A 14611-nucleotide genomic window follows, 5' to 3' on the forward strand; every position below is an offset into this window, starting at 1 on the left:
GACTGTAGACGCATAAAGCTGAAATCCTTAGGTCGCTGGTTCAAATCTGGCTCGAAGGATCTGTTTTTTTCCAAAGTTTCCTTTAGGGGATCAATAAAGTATTTCTGATTCTGATGTAGAGATGGACAGACGACCCAAAAGAAAATATTTCTTGCCGGGACATAACAAAAACAAAAAAAAGAGTTGCGGTAGACAGAGTTAAGCCCTGACAAAATAGAGAACTACAGACAAAAGTTGTGGAATAGTGCCAAGTGTGACCAGAAGAATTGAAAAAACAACCATTTACTTTAAGGTTTGTACTATAAAGTACAAAGTGGATGTGGCCTAAATGCTGGAATAGCGCCATCTATCGAATGATGTGCCAATTTTTAACTTGGCCATTCCTCGTTAGTATAATGGACAGTATCTCCGCCTGTCACAATACTACAAGGACTCAAGGAAGTCCCGGAGAACGCATTGGACTACTCATGAGGGAAAGTGGCCCTTGGCTCAGCCTGTGTTCAGCGTGGGAGAAGAACTCTTGATCCTAAAGGGAATATTGTCACGCATGGAAAGAGCACAACTCCTGGACATGACCACACATCTCAAGGCGCAGCAGTGTGTCAGTCTGGCACCTTAGAATTCCTTTATGGTCTTCGCAGATAATGTGTTTCTGTTGGCTTTATCAGGCAGTGATCTACAGCGCCCACTTGGGTGACTTATGAGGAAAGCGGGCCTTGGCTCAGGCTGTGTTCAGCATGGGAGGAGAACACCTGACCCTAAATGGGAAGCTAAGACCCTAAATCAGGCTTTCAGTACCTATGGGATAATACAATATTGTTCACGAAGGCACAACTGAGATTTTTTATAATGTGATGTGTCATGGTTTGCTACCAACGTTAAGGATGCCTTTCATTGTCGGCGGGATTTGGACCTTCGTGGGGAGACCCCAATGGATTTCTAGTCCAGTGCCTTAAACACTCGACCACGACGATTCAAAAAGTGGTGATAACCAACTGCTTGGAAGGTAGCTATGCTCACTACTACACCACCATCTAGACATGTGATATCACTGCAAATCTGGCAACCCATCTGGAAATTGAGACTGGTTTTTGCATTAATTAACATAAATGCAAGGAGGTCACGACATCCCACAACACTGTGCTATACAAATTTGCACAATCCTTTCAACTGCTGAGTAAGCAGGACATGGGTAAAGTGCACAGAGTTGTTAGACACTAGAGATGAGCCGGATACTCGGCAGAAACGAGTATCCGGTACGGATAAAGCACTTTTGCCAAATACAAGAATAATACGAGTAATACGAGTCCATATCTGTGCTCGGATTGGTTAAAAAATCTGACTGACGTGTAGCTGACTGTGTCTGCGTTCTGTGATAGGCTAGTCAAGCACCCCTCCCCTACCTATTCTGTGATGGCTAGTCACAGCACCCCTCCCCTATACTATTCTGTGATAGGCTAGTCACAGTACCCCTCCCCTACACACAAAAAGTGTGTTGTCATGGAAATACTTTTCTAATCAGCAATAAATACAACAATTTGTGTTCAACCCGTATCTATTGCATGCTTAAAATAACATACTGGTTAAAGCCCCGCCGATTTCCAGACAACCCAACCCACTTCCGGGTTAAACCCTGTCCACTTCCGGGTTAGGCCCCAGTCCGAGTACAAATACAGATACAGATAATGCTGTACTCGCTCATCCCTACCAGGTACTTTAAGATCAAAGGGTAAGATCTGTAAATGTCTCTGATAAATTGCAATTCTATTCTCCTACACAGTATTATATTTTTTATGTTAATAACACATTGCAGTTCTAGTGTTATTTGTGGTCGGTTCTGCTTTTATTTTGAAAAGCGCCATTTTCTTCTTCTTGTATTTTGTTTGACGCTACACTTCCGGTCATACTCTCTTCACAATGTGTTGCTCACGCATCGTCAGAGTGGTAAAAACTTGTAAGTTATTAATCATTCATCCGTTTGAATTTTGTAAAGAAAAGGTTCGCATTGTGATTTACTTTATTATTCTTGTTGTTCGCACATGGTATTTCTAAGAGCTCCAACTGTGAGAATGTGTCAAGCTAGAGAGCATGCAAGTTAATGGAGGGAAACTCGTTGATTAGCGCCCTCGGAGAGCGGAATAAGGTACGATTAATATGTGAATATGATTAATATTTCAATTGTTTGTGAATCAACATTGAAACATTTTGTACTTGTGATGTCAATTATATTTCATCCACGAATATGCAAACTACAGTGCTAATACCTGCTGTAACACCCATAAAAACGGGAGCGTAATACAATAAATAAACTACGTTTAAAGTGCTTGTAGTGCTATCTGATAGTCTGAGGTATAAAAGGGACACCGCTTAGTTTGTGACAAATGCGCTCTACCACTGAACTACATCCCCGGAAGATTTTCAGATTTTTTTTACTTTTTTCCAAGATAGACTAAGACTTATCTTTATTAATCCTTTTGGGATGACTCACCGCGAAGAAATTGAAATATTACGGAATAAAGAAGAAACCTGGGTAAAACATGTAATTTTGTTGTATATGGCTTCAAAACCTGTAAATGCAACGGCAGTGGCTGAAAATCAAACCTGGTCAAAATACTTGCACTGCTACGATATAAATCATAGTTGAAAAGTAACACACCTGTTGCCTTTCTGCTGCTTTCTGCTCTGTTGATAAACTTTTCAATTGGTTAGTAGTAGTAACCAGACACGGGCAAAGTGCAAACCGTAGTGCGCTCCCTGTGTCTGTGGATCCTCGTGGAGGCAGCTTGATTGATTGATAAAGTCCCTTATTTGTACCATATAAGAGATCTAATATTTTATCAAATCAGAGGGGCAAGTAACCTTTCTGGCTAATCTTGACAAATAAAGCAAGTAACCACACAATGAAAACAAGTGCGATGGCTGGGAATCAACCAAGGTTAACTACTTGAAAGGCAGCTTTGCTCACCACTATACCATCACTGGACAATGCACTGCTCACTGCAAATCTTGGTCATTGAGACTGATTTTTGCATTAATTACCATGAACACAAGGAGATTGCCTTTAATACTTTTCTCTTTCAGAATAAGAGCTTTTTGCAGCTCTTTCACAGACTGGACACTTGTTGGAGATGCCGGGATTGAACCCAGGGCCTCATACATGCAAAGCATGCGCTCTACCACTGAGCTACATCCCCTGCATGTTTTTGCTTTTAAACTTTTTGTGAGATCATTGAATAAAGAAGACACCTGGGTGAAATATGTAATATTTATGTTGTGTATGGTTTCAAAACATGGCGGTGGCTGGAAGTGAGCCTTGGCAAAATGCTTGCACTGCTATGGTGTAAATCTAGTCGAAAAGTAACACATCTGTTGCCTTTCTGCTGGACAACACAACACTCACTGCAAATCTTGTAACACATCTGGGCATTGAGAAATGCACTGGTGGAGACGGGTGGCTTCCAGTAGCTATGAGATAACACAATATTGTTTATGAAGCACAAGCTATGTAGGGTGTTGTTTTAATGCCCCGGATCCCTAACAGGGAGTCTACCTCCTTCAATGTTCAGTTAGTTTTCTGATCGGTTAAGATTTCTGTGGGGACCCCTACCGGGAAAAATGTTGAAGTAAACTATTGGCCACTTGTCTAGCCTTGGTGTTTTCTGAGGGAGAAAGCTTCTGGGTAACGTGTTGCATAATCACAAATCACTACGATGTGGTGGTGACCTGCCCTACTCCTACTGTTAAGGAGTTTAGATCGGTGGTCGGAGTCACCTGCTGCCTCCATGTCCCTGCTCGACACCCTCTGCTACAATTCTCCATGTCTCTTCTCTCTGTCTGTCTGTCTCTTTCTCTCTATCCCCAACCAGTTGAGGCAGACGCCACCCCCCCTCTTAAAGAATGCCTTTCCTTGTCTCAATCTCAGAAATAACCACAGAATCACAACTTCCATTCATGTGCTTGTGCCAGTATTCAACCACCTGAAAGTCGCTGCATTTCCAGTATCAGTTGTGTTTTTTTGTTTTTAAAACACCTGCCCCGTGTGAGGGTTGAACTCACGACCTTCAGATTATGAGACTGACGCGCTGCCTACTGCGCCAACGAGGCTACGAAAGCACTCTCGATGGTTGGGAAAATTTCGTAAAATTTGGTCTTCAATCTTAATAAAAACAATGTATGTGGAGACCTATGTACTCCACATACTTTGCCAAACTTGATTGGTTGCCACTGTCCCTCAAAATGTAAATCCCAGAATTTTCCTTCCCTGATTATAGACAGCAGAGCAGAGTGGCGCAGCGGAGGCATGCTTGGCTCATAACCCAGAGGTTGATGGATCAAAACCGTCCTCTGCTGATACATGTCCCTGGATGTTATACAGGCAAATACTTAAGACCCTAACAGATTGTAGCTGAATTTCCTTGATGGAAATTGCTAGAACTCTGTGTTTCATGGCTTGTTTGTCTGTGGGTATGACTCTCGCGTTGGTCCAATAGGTCGCTGATGAGACCACTTTGCATGGATTAAATAATCTGGTTTATTTATTGAGTGTGATGGAAAAGAGTGTCATTGGCGTGGCAAATTCATCACGATTTTACTATCACTTTTTACTGACAAAATCAAGTCTGTGTTTTGGTAAAATATTTTGTATCAAATGAGATCAGGAAACTGACTCATTCAGTGGAGACGTGAAAAGACCCCATGACAATCTACCTGACCATAGTCTTTCAAGTCAGTGACAAATCCAAGCTGCATTTCCTTTTTCCCAAAATTCAAGTTCCAATGTTGGTAAAATGTTTTGCTTCAAAAGTAGTCTTTCGTCCAATATAATCAGAAAGCTCAATCTGGCAGTGGAGCCATAAAAACACTACATGCCAAACAAACTACTTAACAATTGCCTTTCTAGTCACTGACTGGTCACACGTACTTGATGGAAAATTGGTAATTGCTAATTGCTGAAAGTGGTTTTACGTGGCTCGTTGGTCTAGGGCAGGGTCGGCAACCTTTACCACTCAAAGAGCCATTTGGACACGTTTCACACAGAAAAGAAAGCACTGGGAGCCACAAAACCCTTTTGAAATTTTAAATTAATAACACTGTATATAACTTTTTTTGCCTTTGTGCTATGTATAAACAAACTATACTGTGTTACAATTATGAAATCAATGAACAACTGCAGGGAAAATGAATTTCTGCATACAACAAAACATTTTTAACTCCAAAAAAAAGACGTTGTGTTGAACGTTAAATAAAACACTCAATGTCTATTTGAGTCCTTGTAGTAATGAAACAAAACACCGAACTTAAATTATCCACTGGCAGTAAACAAAAATGCCGTCCTCTCTCTCGTGCCGTCATCCTTTTACCGGCGCCGTGCAGTCAGCCGTCAACCTGAATAATAAAATGTCTATTTCACTGAACAATGAAAAAATGTGAATATTTGCAAAATAATAGGCAATTAAAATACTGATCATACTTGGTCAATGTGATTTCTCCTCCTGAACCTCAGCGCTCAGCGTCTGCACATCGGGGCTGTACGCGGTCACCTTCATCTTCACACAGGACTGTAAGCTGTCATCTGTGAGGCGTGGGCGGTGTTTGTTTTTTTAATAAAGTTCATGTTGGAGAACACCTGCTCGCATACATATGTGGATCCAAAGATCGACAGGACTCCAAGTGCATACTTTTTCATGTTGACATAAATGTCGGGGATTGCATTCCAGGTTTCAAACACAAGTTGGTCTGCAAGCACCGTCAACTTGCGCTCGAATGCCAAAACCTCCTCCAACATGTGCCGGGCTGTGCGTCCTTTACCCTGAAGAGCTGTGTTCAGGTGCGATGTCATGTCTACCAAAAGTGAAGCTTTTCGAGCCACACTGGCTGTTCTAGCTCAGGAAATGTGAGCCCTTTGCTGCCCAGGAAGGTTTTCACTTCCTCCAGACATGCCACAAAGCGTTTCAGCGCCTCGCCTGTGGGCAGCCACCGGACTTTGTTGTGCAGCAGAAGATCAGAATACGTGCTTTCCAGCTCGTCCAGTAACGAACGGAACTGACGGGGATTTACACCTTTCGCCATTATTTTGCTCACAATCTGAATGACAACATTCATGACTTCTGTGCATTCCGGAAGAAATGTTTGAGCACACAGTGCTTCTTGGTGCAGGAGGCAATGAAAAGTCAGCAACTTTCTGTCCAGCGACCTCTGCAGGAAAGCCACAAAGCCGTCATGCGCTCCAGTCATACTCTGTGCTCCGTCTGCACCACTGACACCAGGTGGGTGGTATTGATTCCTTTTGATCTTAAACAATTCAAGACAGCCTCACAAACGTCCTCCCCCCCGTGTTCGGCCTTTTAGTGGTATCAAGTTTACATACCGGCAGAACAGCGCTATATCACCTTCGTCTTTAGATTCATCACAAGCAATTGATTGAATTGAAATTGAATTGAAATTGAGTAGGCCACAGCTGAATTGATGTCTTTAATTGCTGTCTGGTGATGTCTTCTGCCATTTTTATGGTTCTGTCTTTGACAGTCTTTGCAGAGAGGGACATATCCCTGATTTTCTGCACAATTTCACTCTTGTTTTTAAAGTCCTTGAATAGTACATTCTGAAATCTTAATGAAAGATTCTTTTTCTATATTCTCCATCTGTAAACGGCTTCCCGTGCCTCACTAGTTCCTGAGCGGCAACAAAACTAGCAGATGTACTTGAACTTCATCCACTTCTTGAAGTGATTTTGCTCTGATCAGTCCTCTGTGTCAGTTCCAAAACAGCTTTTTTCTCTCATCTCCAACCGGATATTTCTGAGCAAAGGCTGCGTGTTTATTCTGGAAATGTCTTGTGACATTTGACTTTTTGTTGTTAGCTAGTTTGTCATTACATTTTAGGCACATTGGTAAAACCAGTCTCTTCAGCAGTGAAAGCAAATGAATCTGCCCACGTAGCATTGAACGTCCTGTTTGCATCACATACTTTTCTTTTCTTTGAATTCTCCATAGTTGGCCTACCTGGGGTCAAAAAGTTTTAAAAAAAAAAACACTCACTGGCGGGGTCGCACATTGTGACGTGTATTAAGAGCGACAACAACGACAAAAAATAAATAATATTACAATATTTAAATATTTTAGAAGTTACAAGATCGCCATAATCTTCCTAGAATTACATTTTGAACATGAACAAACTAAAATAAAATACATTTTAATTAAATACTCATTAATTATTTTCAAAAGCTGAGGAGGAGCATCAAAGAGACGCATGCGGTTCCTGAGCCGCGGGTTGCCGACCCTTGGTCTATGGGTATGATTCTCCCTTAGGGTGCGATAGGTCCTGGATGAGACCACTTTGCATAGAAGTGGAAGCATGGATTGAATAATCTGGTTTATTTATTGAGTGTGATGGAAAAGAGTGTCATTGCCCCGCAAATTCATCACGATTTTACTATCACTTTTTACTGACAAAATCAAGTCTGTGTTTTGGTAAAAAAATTGTATCAATGTTTCCTGTTGTCAAATGATATTGGAAAGCTGAATCGGGCAGTGGAGCCATGAAAAGACCCCATGCCAATTGACCTGACCATAGTCTTTCAAGTCAGTGACAAATCCAAGCTGCATTTCCTTTTTCAAGCTGCATTTCCTTTTTACCAATTCAATTTCCAATTATGGCAAAAGTAGTCTGTCGTCCAATAGATGGTGGAAACTAGGCTTTTCTGCTGTCACTTCTGACCGAAAAATTCAAGTTCTAATGTTGGTAAAATGTTTTGCTTCTAAAGTAGTCTTTCGTCCAATATAATCAGAAAGCTCAATGGCAGTGGAGCCATAAAACACCACATGCCAAACAACTGCTTAACAAATGCCTTTTGAGTCACTGACTGGTCACATTTACTTGATGGAAAATTGCTGATAGGATGTTTTTATGTGCTCGTTGGTCTAGGGTATGATTCAGCTTTGGGTGCGAGAGGTCCCGGTTCAACTCCCGGACGAGCCCTGAAGCAGGGCGCTGTTCCAACCATAATCTGAATTTTAAAATCCAGTTTATGTTAAATTAACCCAGATTAGGAGCCAGCCCAATTGTAGTACAGCATGTTGGCAATTTTTCATATCCTGCTTCAACAACATGCTACAAAAACAACTGAGAAAAAATATAAGGAACAAACAAGCAGGACATGACTCTCCTTGTTCATTGGTCTAGGTTTATGATTCTCGCTTATGGTGTGATAGGTCCTGGATGAGACTACTTTGCATAGAAGGGGAGGCATGGATTGAATAATCTTGTTTATTTATTGAATGTGATGGAAAAGAGAGTGTCATACGTGACGCAAATTCATCAAAATACTACTATCACTTCTTAGCTTTCCAGCCGCTGCATTTATCAATGTACGATCATTCTTACGCTCTGATTGGCGTGATACGAACGTTTCATGAATATCACGTAAATCCTATAGTATTATAGTATTATGCTTTTGGGTCGTCCGTCGAGCTCTACATCAGGAATCAGAAATTCTTGATTGATCCCTGAAGGGAAACTCTGGAAAAAATCTTCTCCTTCGAGCCGGATTTGAACCAGCGACCTAAGGATTTCAGCTTAAAGCCTCTACAGTCCTCCGCTCTACCAACTGAGCTATCGAAGGGAGCCAGGACATATACACACACTTCCTATTCTTGTGAATGTGATAACACAGGACCCCCCTGGAGGGACTTTCAGTGATAGAGAGCGTTTTCAGTCTCAATGCCCAGATGTATTACAAGATTTGAAGTAAACATTGTATTGCCAAGTGATGGTGGTATAGTGGTGAGCATAGCTGCCTTCCAAGCAGTTGACCTGGGTTCCATTCCCAGCCATCGCAGTAGCTTTATTTGAGTTGAGTTACTTTTTTTACAAGAAGTCAGCTTAAAGGTTACTTGCCCAACCTGGTTTGATAAAATCTCTTTTAGTAGCATGGTTATGGCCAAAATGATAATGACAAATACTTTGATCAATATGGAGATCACAATTACTTGTGGATTACTACACCCAGTTCAGGCCAAATGACACAGCTGTTACCACATTAGTTGGCTTCCATATACCTATAGCAGCGGTGGGATTTGAACCCACGCCTCCAGAGAGACTGGAGCCTTATTCCAGCAACCTTAGACCACTCAGCCACACTACCTGCAAGCATCAGCTCTTTTGGCCAAAGTCTCATTGCGGCTGGAAAGAAGCTCTTGAAACCGGTTCTCTCTTTGTGATGATGCTGTCCGCACGCTTGTGCCTGAGATTATATGTACAGTTTTTTTGTACGAGCAGGGGGTGAGCTGGATGGGATGTTCCCTAATAATTTCCTCTGCTCTTTTCTTTTCTGGCAGCGCTTTGTGTAATTGTGTCCATGGAGGGAGTTCTGTTCTAATAATCCTCTCTGCAGTCTTTACGACTCTTTGCAGAGCCTTCCTCTCTGTCGGGTGGTGTTTCCATACCAAACAGTGATGCGGTGGTGAGGATGCTCTCTATCAGTCCTTTGTAGACGAGGGTGAAAGGGCGACAGTGCAGACCAGCTTTTCTAAGCTCCTGATGAAGTACATCTCTGCTGGGCTTTCTTCTTCACTGTGGCAACAGTGTTCGCAGTCCAGTTCAGATCCGATGTTGCCTGTAGTCCCAGGAATTTGTAGCTGTCAGCTCCCTCCACCTCAGTCCCCTTGACGATAAGGGGCTGCAGGGAGGTGGGTTCTCCTGAAATCCATAATTACTTCTCTCTTGTCTTATCTGCGTTAAGGCATAAGTGTTGTCACTCACCATAGACACAAATGTCGTTTACCACACTCCTGTAACCCACTCATCCCCCCCTTTAATGAGACCCAGCTAGTAGAATCATCTCTGCATACTTAGGAGATGATGGTGTTATCCTGGTTGGGAACACAGTCGTATGTATACAGGTTGAATAGTGTAGAACTAAGGAACAGCCTTGTGGTGACCCTGTGCTGGCGATGAGCTCCGCCGACACCCTCTTTCCCATCCTCACCACCTGTGGTCTTTCAATCAGGAAATCCAGGATCCAGTTACAGGTGGGAGTCGGGACGCCGAGGTCTGTCAGCTTCTCAATCAGCCTACCCGAGCGGATGGTGTTAAAAGCCAAACTGTAATCTAGAAACAGCATTCTGACATATGTTCCTCTGCTGTCCAAAAGTATACTATGACTTATGAATTTTTCGACATACTATATTATGACTTTTTATTCATTTTTCATCATACTATACTATGACTTTTAAGAATATTTCTACATATTATACTATGACTTTTTATTCATTTTTCATCATACTATACTATGACTTTTTATTCATGTTTCATCATACTATACTATGACTTTTTATGAATTCTTCAACATCCTATACTATGACTTTTTATGACATTTTATGAATATTTTGTCATACTGTAATATGACTTTTACAAATTTTCGACATATTATACTGTGACTATTTTTGAATTTTTTGACAAACTATACTATGACTTTTATGATTTTTTTGACATACTATTAGGAATGAGCGAGTACAGCATTATCTGTATCTGTATCTGTTTACCACATGAATTATCTGTATCCGTATACGTACTCGGACTGGGCGGGGCCTAACCCGGAAGTGGTCAGATTTAACCCGGAAGTGGGTCGGGTTGTCTTGAAATGGGCGGGGCTTTAAGCGGTATGTTATTTAAGCATTCAATTGATATGGGTTGATCAGAAATTGTTATATTTATTGCTGATTAGAAAACTATTTCTGTGACAGCATCAGCATTGAGCTTCAGATCAATGGTGTTGTCATGGTAACAAACAAACTATATAGGCCTACAGTATATAACAAGTTTTGCAACAATAAATACAACAATGTGGTTGCAATTATTAAGAAAAATGTAATGAACAAGAGTTTTCCTACTCAATAATATAACTTTCTTTTTTTAACTCTTAATCATTTTTTTGGGGGGGGTTCTTTTTGACTTTCACACCAGGTTTGTGTGAGTGTGTGTCTGTGAGTGAGTAAGAGATACAGAGAGAGAGAGAGAGAGAGAAACAGAGAGAGAGGGGGGCGGGGTGTTGGAATGTGTTTGTGTGTGTATCTTAATTTGTAATATTATTTATTTATACCGCAACTGCCTTTTATTTTTTTTTATAAAACACAGTAAGAAAGTTTCAGACACTCAAAGAACTGGTTAGAGCCAGCAGGCAGTAAAAAAAAAAAAAAAAATAAAAAACTCAGGCGGCAGAGATGCAACGCAAGTCCCATTCTACCAAGCACTATGTTGAACAATCCCCACGGTTACAAGAGTCTCCTGGTTGCTAGGTACTATTTGAACCGAATATAAAACAAACCTTAAGCTGAAGAAACCCTAAATGTTAACAGAAAGCGCGCGGACCTGAGAAGGGAGACGTTCACTTCTCTTGTCCTGAGCGTGTGTGAGCAGGGCCGGTGGACACAACAACAGGAGGAATCTTTGTGTGTAGGGTGGGACGCTGGGACTAGCCTATCACAGAATAGTGTAGGGGAGAGGCGCTGTGACTAGCAGTTTGACTAGCCAATCACAGAACGGAGACACAGTCAGTGGACACTTATTCAATCCAAGTACGGATATTGACTCGTATTACTCGTATTATACTTGTACTCGGCAAAAGTGCTTTATACGTACCGGATACTCGTTTCAGCCGAGTATTCGGCTCATCCCTATAACCAACAAGTAGAACTTACTGAATTCAACAGTCAAGTCAGTACTAAAGTTAGGGTAATAGTAATAAGATTTTAGCATTGTTCAACCAGTAACCAGGAAGAATATCATTTTAAACATTTCTTCATGGAGGAAATCCTGGACTTTAGAGGTCATTAAAACTACCCCAACAAGTAGCACTTACTGCATACACAACTCAAGTCAGTGCTTATTGTTTGGGTAGTTCTGGTGCCAGATGATTGCATTTTACTAGTGTTGGGAAGAATTGTGAATTAGCCTGTCTCTGCATTTATTCAGAGATATGTCTGATGATGAACTCACTACCAAGAATGCCCCAAAGAGAAGCACTTATGAACACAATAATCATCAGTGTCTCCATTTGAGATGATCTGAATGTGATTACAATGACATCCATCTTCATTTACACTCTGTAGCATTGTCATGTTCAACTGCCCCAACAAGTAGCACTTACTGAATTCAACAGTCAAGTCAATGCTAAAGTTAGAGTAATAGGAATGACTTAGAAAAAATGTCAGCATTGTTCAACCAGTAACCAAGGAGAATATCCCTTTTAAACATTTCTTTATGGAGGAAATCCTGGACTTCAGAGGTCAGCAAAATTACCCCAACACGTAGCACTTACTGCATACATAACTCAAGTCAGTGCTTGTGTTTGGGTAGTTCTGGTGCCAGATGATTTCATTTTACTATTGTTGGGAAGAATTGTGAAATAGACTGTCTCAGCATTTGTTCAGAGATATGTCTGATGATGAACTCACTACCAAGACAACCCCAAAGAGAAGCACTTGTGAACACAATAATCATCAGTGTCTCCATTTGAGGTGATCTGAATGTGATTACAATGACATCCATCTTCAGTTTGATTTTTAGGATTGCCATGTTCAACTACCCCAACAAGTAGCACTTACTGAACAGTTAAGTCAATGCTTAAGTTAGAGTAATAAGAATGACTTACCAAAACATGCATTTATCCAGGGACACAATATAGAATGTATTATAACACATTTTAGCATTGTCCAACTAGTAATACAATGTAAATAGCTGTTAATGTTAAGTCTTTAGATAAAACACTGGGAATCAGTTGTCAGAAAAAAAAAAACATAGATTAAGACTTACTAAAATCCAACCACCCAATGCTTGAGTTAGACCAATGTCAAAGTCTTACAGTAAGCTACCTTCTTTGCTCATGATCTTCTCCATAGTCCCGATGTTTCCTCTGGCATCTTCTGTGTTGTGAAGTGGTTCCTTACACAGATGTGCCATCTTAAATACTGAATGCAGCCATTTTCACTCAAACCCCACCTTCTTTTTGTCAAGTTTCAGTGGTCTTGTCTATTGTAAGGAAGGAATGGCTTCATAATAGACACCATCATCCCAATGTATCCCATTAACAGTCTATGTTGGTCAATTAGAGTCCAATAACTTTCTTTGGGGCAACTCCTTTTCCTCCAGATAGAGCTCATTCAGCATTAGAAAGTACCAGTTAGTGCTAAAATATCTATTCCCAAACTCCCATTCTTTTATTTATTTAGCCAGAGGTTGGACAACAGCTGAAATGTACTTGCTCTGCATTTGTTATTGTCTGATGAACTCACAACCTAGACAACCCCAAGAGAAGCACTTATGAACCCATTAATCATCAGTGTCTCCATTTGAGATGATCTGAATGTGATAACAATGACATCCATCTTCATTTACAGTCTGTAACATTGTCATGTTCACTGCCCCAACAAGTAGCACTTACTGAATTCAACAGTAAAGTCAATACTAAAGTTAGGGTAATAGTATAACATTTTAGCATTGTTCAACCAGTAACCAGAAAGAATATCCTTTTACAACTTTCTTCTTGGAGGAAATCCTGGACTTCAGAGGTCAGCAAAACTACCCCAACAAGTAGCACTTATTGCATACATGACTCAAGTCAGTGCTTGTGTTTGGGTAGTTTTGCTGTCAGATGATTTAATTTTACTAATGTTGGGAAGAATTGTGAAATAGACTGTCTCTGCATTTATTCAGTGATATGTCTGATGATGAACTCACAACCAAGACAACAACAAAGAGTAGCACTTATGAACACGACAATCATCAGTGTCTCCATTTGAGGTGATCTGAATGTGATTACAATGACATCCATCTTCAGTTAGTCTGTAGCATTGTCATGTTCAACTACCCCAACAAGTAGCACTTACTGAATTCAACAGTCAAGTCAATGCTAAGTTAGAGTAATAGGAATGACTTAGAAAAAATGTCAGCATTGTTAAACCAGTAACCAAGGAGAACATCCCTTTAAACATTTCTTTATGGAGGAAATCCTGGACTTCAGAGGTCAAAAACTACCCCAACAGTAGCACTTACTGCATACACAACTCAAGTCAGTGCTTATTGATTGGGTTGTTCTGGTGCCAGATGATGCATTTTACTAGTGTTGGGAAGAATTGTGAATTTAGCCTGTCTCTGCATTTGTTCAGAGATATGTTTGATGATAAACTCACTACAAAGACAACCCAAAGAGAAGCACTTATGAACACAATAATCACAGCGTCACCATTTGAGGTGATCTGAATGTGATTACAATGACATTGATCTTCATTTACAGTCTGTAGCATTGTCATGTTCAACTGCCCCAACAAGTAGCACTTACTGAATTCACAGTCAAGTCAATGCTAAAGTTAGGGTAATAGGAATGACTTAGAAAACATTTCAGCATTGTTAACCAGTAAACCAAGGAGAATATCCCTTTTAAACATTTCTTCATGGAGGAAATCTGGACTTCAGAGGTCAGCAAAACTACCCCAACAAGTAGCACTTACTGCATACACAACTCAAGTCAGTGCTTGTATTGGTAGCTCTGCTGCCAGATGAATGCATGTTACGAGTGTTGGGAAGTATTGTAAAATAGCCTGTCTCTGCATTTGTT

The 14611-nt window shown here is 40.8% G+C and overlaps 3 non-coding genes across 3 annotated transcripts; all 3 read right to left on the reverse strand.

The window, feature by feature from the left end:
• Positions 1 to 3123: 3123 nt before the first annotated feature.
• On the reverse strand, positions 3124 to 3194 carry trnaa-ugc (transfer RNA alanine (anticodon UGC)). The gene has a single exon. It is a non-coding gene; the product is annotated as a tRNA-Ala (tRNA).
• An 837-nt stretch (positions 3195 to 4031) lies between these two features.
• Positions 4032 to 4104, reverse strand: trnam-cau (transfer RNA methionine (anticodon CAU)). The gene has a single exon. It is a non-coding gene; the product is annotated as a tRNA-Met (tRNA).
• A 4428-nt stretch (positions 4105 to 8532) lies between these two features.
• On the reverse strand, positions 8533 to 8620 carry trnay-gua (transfer RNA tyrosine (anticodon GUA)). The gene is given in 2 exon segments: positions 8533 to 8568; positions 8584 to 8620. It is a non-coding gene; the product is annotated as a tRNA-Tyr (tRNA).
• Positions 8621 to 14611: the final 5991 nt, after the last annotated feature.

This window comes from Etheostoma spectabile, unplaced genomic scaffold, assembly GCF_008692095.1.
Source record: "Etheostoma spectabile isolate EspeVRDwgs_2016 unplaced genomic scaffold, UIUC_Espe_1.0 scaffold00005660, whole genome shotgun sequence".
Lineage (NCBI taxonomy): Eukaryota > Metazoa > Chordata > Actinopteri > Perciformes > Percidae > Etheostoma > Etheostoma spectabile.